The following is a 12,286-nucleotide window of genomic DNA, read 5'->3' on the forward strand; positions in this document are numbered from 1 at the left end:
TGAGCAATGCCAGCAGAAAAAACGGAACCAGGATTGTCCAGCAGCACTGCAGCCAGACCCTGTTTGCTCATCAGTGCCTGAGTGGGAAATCTCACTGCAGTGTTTCAAAGGAGAAGCTTTTATTTCTTTTAAGTTCACCACACTGTGGTAGCAATGATGAGAAAAACCAGTTTTTAAAATTGTCATTTTTAGGATAATGTGAACACAGACATCAATTTCTACTGAATGCAGCACTCAGCCCTGGGACAGTCTATTTAAAAGGTGGTCAGGACCCTGAGGAGAAGACCTGAGCACAGGGTTAATGCCCTTTCCTTACCTCAACAACATCCACCACTCTTAGAATTTCTCTTATCTCTTCTTCAACACTCTATACTCATTCCAATTTCCACATATTTCTGTAGCCTTTTTCTCCTTTATCTCTCCTTTAAGGGACTCTCTCTAGGTGTGACACTGCCTAAGTCTGCATTTTCTTACTATCTTTATGAGAATACAGTTCTCATAAGCTGCTATGTATATTCACTAAGGCTGAGTTCACTCTAGTGTTCAGTGACAAAAATTTATCTGCAAAGAAAAGTGTTTCTTGCAGGCAATGCAGAACCCTAGTGGGCACATGAGACCCAGGAACTATTGTCCTTTGTTCCCACCTCTTGCTGTTTAAGATGATAAAAAAATGCCACTGAAAAGTTCATTGAAAATATTTTCCGATCCCCGTCCAACTCAGTTTGATTAAATACCCAAAGCATCTGATTAAACATCTTAGGTGTGGGCAGTATAATTATTGATTATATTCAACAGTCACTTCAATAGATACAGCAGCTCACTCACGGAGCTGCTTACCTGTCACACTACATTTCCTTATTCAGTTTATGCTGCACTGGATTATCTTCTCTAACAGAGGAAGTACTTGTTAACTCATTAAATAACTTCAGGCTCCCATTTTATTGTGTCATTACTGTAAACTCCTCTCAAGGATTCAAATAAAAGCCTATAAAATTATGCATATAAATTAAGCATACATTTATATATTTTATCAAAAAAAGTAACATTTGTCTGTTGCTATGAGTCTCTCCTGCAACAAAGCCTTCCCAATAGATGATTAAAATGACGGAAGACATTTATTTTTAAAAATACTGCAAGTAATTTATTATGCTAATTCCTCATACTCTAATACAAAACGTGCTTCAACTTGAAAAGTTCAAGCATAAAACTTTGGCAGCTCAAAATCAGGCACAGCTGAAGATTCTCCCGTAAAATCCAACCCATGTGGAAGAGCCTTACAGTGGTTTACAAACATTCAGCCACAAATGGAGTGCTGTCACTGAGTGCAGCTCTATGTAGGGAAAAGTTTAGAGAGTTTCCACAAATATACATAAATGGTAGGGGGCAAAGTCAGAGCTCCATTCAGCCCTCTCATCCCAATTCAAGCCATATGTGCTGCTTACAGACCTCATGAGAGGGAAAAGATTACATCAAGAAAAACCTATGCTCTCTACATCCCATATAATTCTGAATACTTATATTTTGATGGGTCACAACATTTCTTGAGCAGGCTGGTGCTGCACTGTGGTAAGAGCATAGTAAGAAGACAAGCCTTGATACATGGATTAGACCATGAGGAACTTTATCTTGCTCTGTTATTGCTTCACATTGCATTGTTTAAGAGGGCATAAAGGAGAAAGAACAAAAAAAAAAGATAAACAAAGATTAATTATGATTTTTAAAGAGGGGGGGAAGGAGACAATTATTTAACCAAGAGAAGTGCCCTATCATATTGGAATGACAGCCTGGAAAAGCACAGATTCTTGCATTATCTAAATGTCATGATCCACACAAAGTCAACCACTTGTGTCTTTGTTTCCCCACTCAGCACTAGGAAAGTTTCCTGTTAAGGCATTGTATCCTGTATTTCTCAGGGTGGAAAGTTTCATGTCCTGCTATAAATATCACAGAGCAAAATAATTAAAAATTCACAATTTTCTTCATCAATAATATATATATGAAAAAAGAGTAGACAATTACAAAATATACGGTAGTGATAGCTCCAGAAAAAGTTTTTTGGAATTTTTCCATGTTTGCTGTTTTATAAGTCAGTCATTAGGAGGCAGCAAATGGCTCAAAACCATGTGAGAAAACAAATCCTGAAGGAAATTGAAAGTGAATAGGACGGTAAGAACTAGAAGTGGGAAATCAATTCAGCCACAAAAGTAGCTTTTAGACATTTTCCACTTCAATCAGGGTATGAAGAAGAAAATACTTTGTAAACTATTTGTTGAATAATTTGGCATCTCATTAATGGAAACCACACTCAAACTTTATACGGTTGACTTGGGATTTTTGGTAATGTTAAAAAGCAAAAGACTTATCCCAGCCTGATTACCTATAGTCTGCTTTAAAGATATCACGACATTGTCCACACATGTGCATAAGGAACACAAAATAAATCACGTCTCATCTCTTTTCATCTAAAATAAACAGCTTATGACAGAAATTTCAGAGTTCTACATTATTTACAAGTTTTGTCTTTCAAATAAAAATTTTAAAGCTCCTATGGTTTTACCAGTGCTTAATTAGCAACAGTAATCAGATTTTCATCAGTAACATTCATACCTCTCTCTTCCTACCTTAATATAGCACAAGTCAAGGTAAAAATAACATGAGAAGCTTTCTTAAAAATAAAAATTAACCCCAGAGTTTCTCCTATGAGTGCCAACATTTCTGTAAAATTGTCGGTCATATTTTATATTGTGCAGCCAGGAAGCTGTTTTTAAATGCATTTATATCCTGAATCAAAACAGAATTGGAAAGGGAGAAACATTTTGCATTCTGAGCAAGCCTGCAAATAAGAAAAGATTAAAATATGGGCTAGGCTTGCTCACATCATTGCATATGACATATAAATTAATGTTTATTTCACAAGATGTTTTATCTTCAACACAGGACAATGCACTTATCTCTATCTCACTAAACAGTTATATTAAGTAACAGAGATGATAAGCATTAAACCACATCAATATTTCTCAATAGATTCATACAGCTGTATAGCATTCTTAAAATACTGAATTTGCAATTAATCAAACATTCTCAGCTTTTTCACATTAATCATAAAATACAAATAATAAAAACAAGACATAAACTTACTATTTGTTAGGTGTTCACACTGTCCTGTGGTCTGAGTCAGTGGGAAATAATTACCCCTAGGAAATCTGGTAAGCAGAAATACAATGAAAATAAACATTAGCATGCCAAAAAGAATAAATTCAGCTTTCCTGCAAGTATTTTTCCTCATAATACTTCACAGGCAAGGGTAAAAAAAGGAAAAAAGAACCACAAAAAGCAAAGTTGAAAAAATATATATACACATTTAAAACATAGTCCAGCAGTGTTCAAGGATCCTTGCCTCTCAAACTTTAAAGCAGCACAGACAAATGTTGAGATGCCTATAATAGAACAAAAATCCAAGTTCTCAATCACTAGTTACGCAGTATGTGTCAGTAAGGAAGACAATTTCCAAAATAATGATTAATGTATTATCCAGATTTTTCCTCTCTCTCTCTCTTTTCCCCTTCCCATTCAGGTTTTTCTTCTTATAAAATGCACATAGGTTTTTTCTTCCCTGTACCCTGACTCAGGCCTGGCTTTGAAATGCATTTCAATCTCTCAACACAGACTGCTTTCACTGCATTTAGAGTCCCACCAAGGCCCAGCTTTAAAAGCTACTGATTCTTTTTTTCTTTAGCCTTCCTCACAAAGGAAGGGTATTTTGTAAATTACCAGCTCGTTCAGATCAACAAAAGGTACTTTCATAGAAAGCCCCATTTGATTTTGCTCAAATTTGATTACAAGGATGGAGAAAAGGAAAGGAAGTCAAAAAGAAAAACCCCAGATGGCTTTTTCATTCATCTCAGTGAATGAGCTTTATCTGTGCCTTTTGAAACTGTAGCAGTGGAAAAGCATTTCTGTTGGCTTAAAAAACTTGACAAAAATTATTGGTTTGCCATTTCTCATGTAACTGCCATTGGGAACTGGATGAAAAGACTTTTTCATGGGATCGCCTGCTTGGATCAAAATAATGGAGATTAGGTATTTCATTATAAATTACAGTGGGAGATAGAGCAGGCTGTCATATTAATAGCAACCTGCTCATGGCCTTCAATGGTAGCTATTCTCCTAGACAAAGGACCAAGGGGGTTGTCTATTGAACTTGTACTTTAGGCCTGATCAATTTTCTATCATCAAGGCAAAAGGTGAGGTGACTAACAAAAGAATTCACACATGACTGACCTCATAAGCCTATAGATAAAACAGCTTAAAGAAACAAAACACATCCTGAAATTATGGGTGATAAACTGTATAAAGGAAAAAGAAGAAGAGAAATGATAGAAAAAGGGAGAGAAAGAGCACGTGGTCTATAATTCTCCCTCCCTTCTTAGGTGAATGGACATATTAAAAGCGACTTGTTTTCAGCTGCAGATAATTGCAGCTTTTGCTTTGCCATGTTCTGCCTTAAATCCTTCCATGTACTTTTTTGTCCAAGACTCTTCCAGTAATTTCATTCACGAGTAACCACAGCACCGAGTTTAATATAGAACTTCCTGGAGCTGTAGCTGCACACAGGATTACACACAACATCATAGGCAGCAAGGTGTCACACAGGCATTACAGTTATAATCAAATTACAGGAATAGCTATGAACCTTTGGGTCGCTATCTTTTATACAAAACCTTGCTAATTAAGGGAAACTTGGATCCCTGAACTATATAAGAACAGCACCTCACAGAGTTTGAAAGTCTCAACACATTTGTCATTCACTTAGACGGCAGACAATTTTATACAGAGTGCAAAACAGCATTTAAAATTAGGTACCCTTACAAGTGTATTATTTGAATTTTTCCCCTGCTCCCTAAGAGATGAAGATCCTTCTATAGCATTGGGACTTGCTGATCAGCAAGAGATACAGAGGGTGAAACCTTCACTCCCCTGAAGCCAAATACATGGCAGCAAAATATTCTCTGATCTCTCTCAGGATCAACATTCCCTCCAGTTTGTTGTACAGGTAGAAACTCAACTACCCAGAACACTTTTATGCATGGAACTATGGCTCAAAATACATCTTGACATGAAGGAATTTCCCACACGCTGTTAAAATTATGTCTGCTAAATAGGGCAAAATTGCAGAAGCATGCAAATACTTGTATTTGAAAGCCAAAACATGAGCTAAAGCAGCTGAGAATCTCCCTTTGAGCCTGCTAACAGCAGCTCAGGTGTAAGTGGCACCCACACTCTACCTGCAGCACACCGGGGGAGAGGACAATGGTTTAGAATTTGGTTTCAAGTTCCCGCTACACAACCACCAAGAAGCAGTTGTGTGCCAAGTTTTTGGAGATATTTAGGAATTTCTCCTTTTAGCTCTACCACTGCAGTGATACTGCAGTTTCAGAAATGAAGCTCGTCACTGACTCATGGACCTTTGCCTCAGATCCCAGATCTGCACAGCAGTATTTATGCAAAGACACTTAAATAATTCAGGCTAAAAAGGAGAACGTTTTTGTGAGCTAGGATTCAGAAACAGCCAGACAGAACACATGAGAGGCTACAAACTGGGTGCAGGGGAGGAACTTCTGAGCCACAAGTTTGCTGCAGAAGCCAATGGATTGTTGAATGACAGAGTCCTACTGAAAACAAACATACATTCATTAGCATAGAGAAATATTAAATAATTCATTGTAAACACTTTCTGGAAGCACAGACAAGATGAAGACAAGCAAAACAGCAGCAGTGTGTGTTAAGCTTTGGCTGCCAGCACAAAAAACAGAATCAGTGACAGAGCACACACACCCACAAGCAGCTCAGATACATGAGATCATTGATGAAGCCCTAGTGGTAATGATATCTTTCCACTATTCCAGAGATCTACTGATGATTACTAAATGATTAGCAATTAATCCCAACTTTACATCCTCTGTGAGGGGCTCTACTGAGTGTTACAGAGGAAAGAGCTCTTGTAATCATTGTAGATAGCACTCTGAAAGTATTGCCTCTGTGCTCAGTGGCAACGAGAAAGACAAACTGAATATTAAGAGATATTTAAAAAAAAATGCAGACCAGGCAGAAAATACATTTTGTGATAGCATCAACATAATTTGAGTGCCCCATATTAAAAGGCAGGAGCAAGGCAACATATCAAAGAACCCACATAGATATGTGTCATTTTCAGAAGAAATCATTAGGCAAGCACCACTATGACACAGCCAGACTTGAGTCACAGAACACAACTCACACAGGACTTTATTTATAAGTACACACTCTATGTACATACCACTCTGGACTTTTCCATATTGATGAAGTATTGTTGCCCAGCCATTTACTCTTTATGCTGAAAGATTATTTCTATATTACAAGTTTAGACACTGCTATACATCTACTTCTGGGTAGAACTGGCATAAGGAGACAGAAGCAGTAATATTTGAGATTATTTTTTGAAACTGCAAAACATGGTTGATACAAAGAATGGCCTAATATTTGATAATTGTCAAAGCAAGCCCCTGTAGTAACCAGAATTGATCTATCTTAAAACAGCTTTCATGAGAATTTGTGAACAGTTATTTCACTTTTGAATGACAACTTATGTTAATCAAAATTAAATTTCTCAGATAAATGAACAATACTCTAAGCTTAACCTTTGCATTCTGTGGTCCTGTAAGACTCAATCTGTTTGATGTACTGATTCCAGGGAAACAGCCTCATTGCCAGTGGTACTGAAAATAGTTTGGAGAAAGCATTGACTAAGAATGTCCAGCCAGGAAATGTATTATAAAATGTGTCCACATAGTGGGCCAAGACAACCAAAACCTTGAGAATAACTCCCCTCATAGAAAAAACCCTAAAAGCTGTTTTCTCCAGCACCATGCTGTATTTTCATCATTAATCCTGGTGTCAGAAGAGGGGCTGCTCCCATAACACTTCATGGAATGATAGAATGTCCTGAGTTGGAAGGGACCCACAAGGATCATCGAGTCCCATTCCTGGCACTGCCCAGCACAATCCCAGAAATCCCACTGTGTCCCTGGGAGCATTTGAAGATATGTGTAAGCTGGGAGACACTAGGAGACACAATTAGAGTTCAAAAAATCTCGATAGAAATGGTTTGCAAAAGATTAAGTGTGACTCAAGGGTAGCTGCATTATTCTCACTCTCAGAAATAATGAACTGCAGAAACATAAGCTGGAAACAGCACAACAGTTCTGCACTAAAGGATTTGGATCAGAAGCTAAACCTGAATCCACAAAGCTATTGCCAATAAAAGCAGGTATCATACTGGAAGCCTCATAGCCAGAATAAAGCAGGCACTGAATGCCATCTGAAATGATCTTTTTGCTTTACTTGCTTTTGATGGATTACTGTTTAGTTGTGGACACTGCCTGCAGATTAAAAGATGCAGTTAATTTGAAAAGAGCAGCAGTCTAGAAAACAATCTGCAAGACTGAAATATTGGACCTTATTCTAAAAAAGACTTCAAAAAACATAATTATATAGCACAAACATGCACTTATATTCTAAAAGCAGAGCTTTGTGTAAACATTAAAAAAAACTTTGCAGAGGTAAAAACAAATGTGCAAGGAAAATAAAAAATCCTTCATAGCTTTGGAAACTGGTTAGAAAAATATCTGTCAGGAATCGTTTAATATAACAGATGCTGTATTTAAGACAATTTCTGGAATTTTTTCCACTCCTTTTCACTTCTTATTTTATCTTACAGTAATCATAAACCACAAAAGTAGTTGAAAATATAGTTTCATCAAATCCTGTTAAATCTATTAAATATGTCAAGATTTAAACTAACTTTTTCTCAAACTTTTATAAAGCCAGAATGCTGTCTAAGCATTCTCACTTATGTCCCTGTCCCATCTTTACTCCAAGGGGTAGTAGCACTTGTTTAGCTCTCTTCCTAAACCTTCTTTCCCTTCTGAACTTCCAGCTGCAGGGAAACATGAAACTTCATTGCATGTGCCTTTGAATGTATGAAATGAGAATTAACCTTCTCATAAAGGATTACAGCATCAGGTCAAAAATCCCCATATATTATAAAAATCTGCACCAATAGCCTGAAGTAGCCATTCTAACACATGAAGATACAATGTGGAACAATCCTAATACTTGGGAAGTATTAGATACTAATTAAGCAAATGAAATAAAGATCCCTTTCTGTGAATAACCTCTGTCCATGTCAAACTTAAATCAACAGTATGGTCTCATGGTTATCTTTAATTGGAATTCTCTGTTCCAGCCTAACACAAGTGATTGCCACGTCCTGACCACTGCAATTACCATGACAACACGAACACATAATTATACACATGCCTAGAAAACCAATGTAGAGGAGCAGAAAGCATCCAGAGGATTTTGTGTGTGCTACCTGCATGCTAAACAAACACATGCCCTGACTGGAGTGCAGGTCTTTTAAATGTACTTTTAGAGGGGTTCATAAAATTCAGCAAAATAGTGAATTAAATTTATTTGAATTCAACAAAACGTAAGCTAGACAACAAGGTTACCTCAAACTTCATTTTATCCTATTCCATGAAAAAAAAACCTCAAGAAGTTAACAAAAAAACTTTCCTATGTAGTTCAGATTTTGAATAGAGATTTCATATAATTATAAATACTTCTAAGTTGGTAGAGAATGATTTAAGTGGTTTCATCCAGGAATTCAATATCAAAAGAAATAAGTTGATTAAAATACTTATGCAATGAAAATTACAAGTAGTTTAAAATCTCCTTTTTTGGTAATATAGCTTTCCTGTATAGGCTTAATAAGCTTAAAGAATTGTGTCTTCTAGTTAAAGATTTATTTTTAGGACACACTTTTTTTAAAAAAATCCCCATTTTCTTCTTTAACTTATTCATCTCTATTCCCCATAACATATTTCAAAACAGATGTGAATCATTCTAATTTCAGTCTGTGTGCCCATTTAGTGCTAATTTTTTATCCCTACGGTGTTATCAACAACTATTGCAGTTATCAGCTATTATCAGCTGTGGTTGCTTCTGACATAATAAAAGATATCTTTAGAGGACTGAAGTCACTGAACTCATTAAATAGGACACTGAAGTTGGCAGCTAAGCTGGGCATTAGTTTCAGCTCTTGAGCAGGGAGCAGAGTATATTAATGTACTTCTGAGAAGTCAGTCAATTCATCAGCTTGTATCAGTGCAGTGCTCCTCAATGACACAGTGTTTTGTGATGCAGGAAAAAAATTATTTTTACTGTAAAATGTCAGAGTGAAATGGAGTTATGACGTCAGAAGTATAGGACTGGGCAATGACTATTTTCTATAGAAAGAGCACCCACCTTTTCCCAGGATATGGAGCCTTTCACCTTTACAAGCCCTGGTTTCTCAGCACATGGAATTTGGCCACTGTTCCTAAAATCAGATCAGAAGCTCCTTGTTGGTGACATTGAAAGCTCAACAGTACATGGCAGCAGCTTTGATATTCCTGCTTTCCCAAATTGTTGTCCTAAAGGAGCTTGAGCAGGTAAAAAGCCTGAACCAGAAATAGGAAATGGCACTCACCTCGCTGATTTCAAAGAGCAGCACTTACATTATTAAATGGGTAAGAGTATTCATATGCCTTGCTTGGCCAGATCAATAGAATGAGTGTGTTTGAATGTCCTTCAGAAAGTGATACAGAAAAGAAAATCTCACACAGGTATGAAAACATTAAACAAGCACTTTCACTGGGGGAGAAAAGACAGGACATTCTGAGTTTATTTAAATGAATGACAATATTCCCCTGGATCTTTAATGGGAGCAAGATTTTATCAGAGATAAGAACCAAAGAGACAGAGTGAGCTAGGGTAAGAAAGAGGGAAGTTATTTCTGCGAGTAATGACTTAAAATAGAATTCATCCAGTCTTGCTGTGACTAAACAAGTGTCTCTCATGATACAAGAGAGAGGAGGGAGATTGGGAATTCACTGAGAGTGCCTCGGTGACAGTGCACGTCATCACAAACGGTTTAACCCACTCTAAACCCACACAATTCCCAACAAATCAGCTGGAAATTCTGTGGAAATTTTTAAGGTGATCACTTCAGGCCACTGAAACCAATAGCTTCAACACCAAGGCTGGGGGTGTCTCAACATGTAACCTTGGAGCACAAAAAAATGTGCAGACATTTGGGAACAAAGTGCATTTTTTACTTCATGTGGTAGCCAGAATCAGAAGTATTTCTGTTCTAATTTGACTGTATAAACCCAAACAACTCAATATAAATATGCCATATTCACCAAATTTGGTAGGTAAGACCATTTGACCAGGCAAAATATTCAGATCACAAATCAGGCTGTTAAATGACTAAGAAAGAAAGGAGGATTAAAACAAGTTTGCAAATGCTAGAACAGAACCAGTAGCTTTGCAAGCAATAACGATCAAATATTAAAAAAAAAATTAGCAAGTCTGCTTTCCTTTTTTTTAGTAGTATTTTTTATTATTGCTATTTTTTAAAATTTAGAACAGAATTTCTATCTTTAGTATTCCTCTGTATCTTGGGCATCTTCCAAACATTTTCATTGCACATATTAAAAAAATAACACATATTGGGATGGTTGTATTTATAGCAGAGTTTCAGTCATTGTCATTCAGCTCTAATTTCTCTACAAAGACTGTGTTAATGTTTCTTTGAAAAATTTCATCACATGAATGAATTCAAAAGATTTCACCGTTTTATAAGTTGTGACTGGAACAGCAGTTTGACATCAGAATAATGAATTTAACCACTTTCTGATTACCATGCCAAATTTTATATCATATGGGCACCTGAGGTAATGTCTGTTCTTATTCCATAATCTATAAAGCTTCATCTATTTCTGATAGTAGTTTTTTATGAGAAAAGTTTTATCTCCAGTAGATTTCTGCATCAAAAAAAGAGGCCTATTTTCCATGCATGAAAAATTCAGTGGTCAAGAATAGGCTAATAAATGTTTAATCTAAAGATTTTACATACAAATTTGTTTTAAAAATTTTCAAGTGCTTAAAACATTAAGGCATTTGGAAGTAGCACCCCTATTTATAATTAAAGGCACAGTGTCTCTATCTCAAGCATAAAGACCAAAATAGAATCATAGATCATAGAATATGCTGAGTTGGAAGTGACCCACAAAGACTCCAACTCCTGGCCCTGCACAGGACACCCCAAGAATCTCACCATGTTTCTGAGAGTGTTGTCCAAACACTCCTTGAACCCTCTCAGGCTTGGAGCTGTGAACATTTCCCTGGGGATCCTGTTCCAGTGCCCAGCCACTCTCTGGGTGAAGAACATTTTAAGAATCTTTTCCTAATGTCCAACCTAAACCTCCCCTGACACAGCTCCATGCCATTTCCTCAAGTCCTATCACTGAGAGAAGAGATTGGTACTGATGCCTTGGGGGAAATGATGCCTTGGGTTTTAGCTTCTATATTTTTCAGAATCTCTGCTGCTTAGTGTGTAACTCTGAAACTTCATATTAGGTGTTAGTAAGTTCTCTTCACAGGGTAGTTAGACAAAACAATTCCTTCCCAGCTAGAGAATCAAGGACACCCATTACCCAAAAAGCAGAAACAACAGTGAGGGAAAGGGGGCAAGCCAAGGGGCTGAGACTTCATAGCCTGGGGCTGTAGTTGGATAATTGACCCCAATATGTAGATGAAGCAAAACTTATAAAAGTGTAAAGACTCATGACAGGGATCCATCTTGGATTTGATTTGAGTGTAGCCAATATGTAGATGAACCGAAACATATAGAAGTGTAAAGACTCATGACTGGGATCCATCTTGGATATGATTTGGGTGTAGCCCCATCCGAGCTCTTGCACTGCCCAAGGTGTATCCTTTCAATAAATAACTGTTTAATTCCTTTTGCTCTGTCTGGTCTCTGTTCCAGGTCAGCCTTTCCAGGCATTGATTCCTGCTCCTCCACTTCCCTCACAAGGAAGCTGTAGAGTCTGATGAGGTCTGAGCTCAGTCTCTTCTCCAAGCTGGACCAAGTGGCCTCAGCCACTCCTCATAGAGTTTCAGCTCTTTCAAAGATATCAGGAATTCTTTTTTTTCCTGGCCTCCTTTCAATACCACTGTGACGGTACCTCCCGTCATCATCAAGGCCACCTCTCCTTCCTCTGCATGCCAGTTTTCAAAATAAGCATTAGGTTAGAAAAACACTTCCTTTTCATCTTAGGGCAGGAGAGAGCAGCAGCACCGGTGACACAAACACAGAGTTTGGGTGGTGAGGGCTGCGGGGTCACTGCGAGGGGAG

The sequence above is a fragment of the Sturnus vulgaris genome, chromosome 10, assembly GCF_052056855.1.
Source record: "Sturnus vulgaris isolate bStuVul1 chromosome 10, bStuVul1.hap1, whole genome shotgun sequence".
Taxonomy (NCBI): domain Eukaryota; kingdom Metazoa; phylum Chordata; class Aves; order Passeriformes; family Sturnidae; genus Sturnus; species Sturnus vulgaris.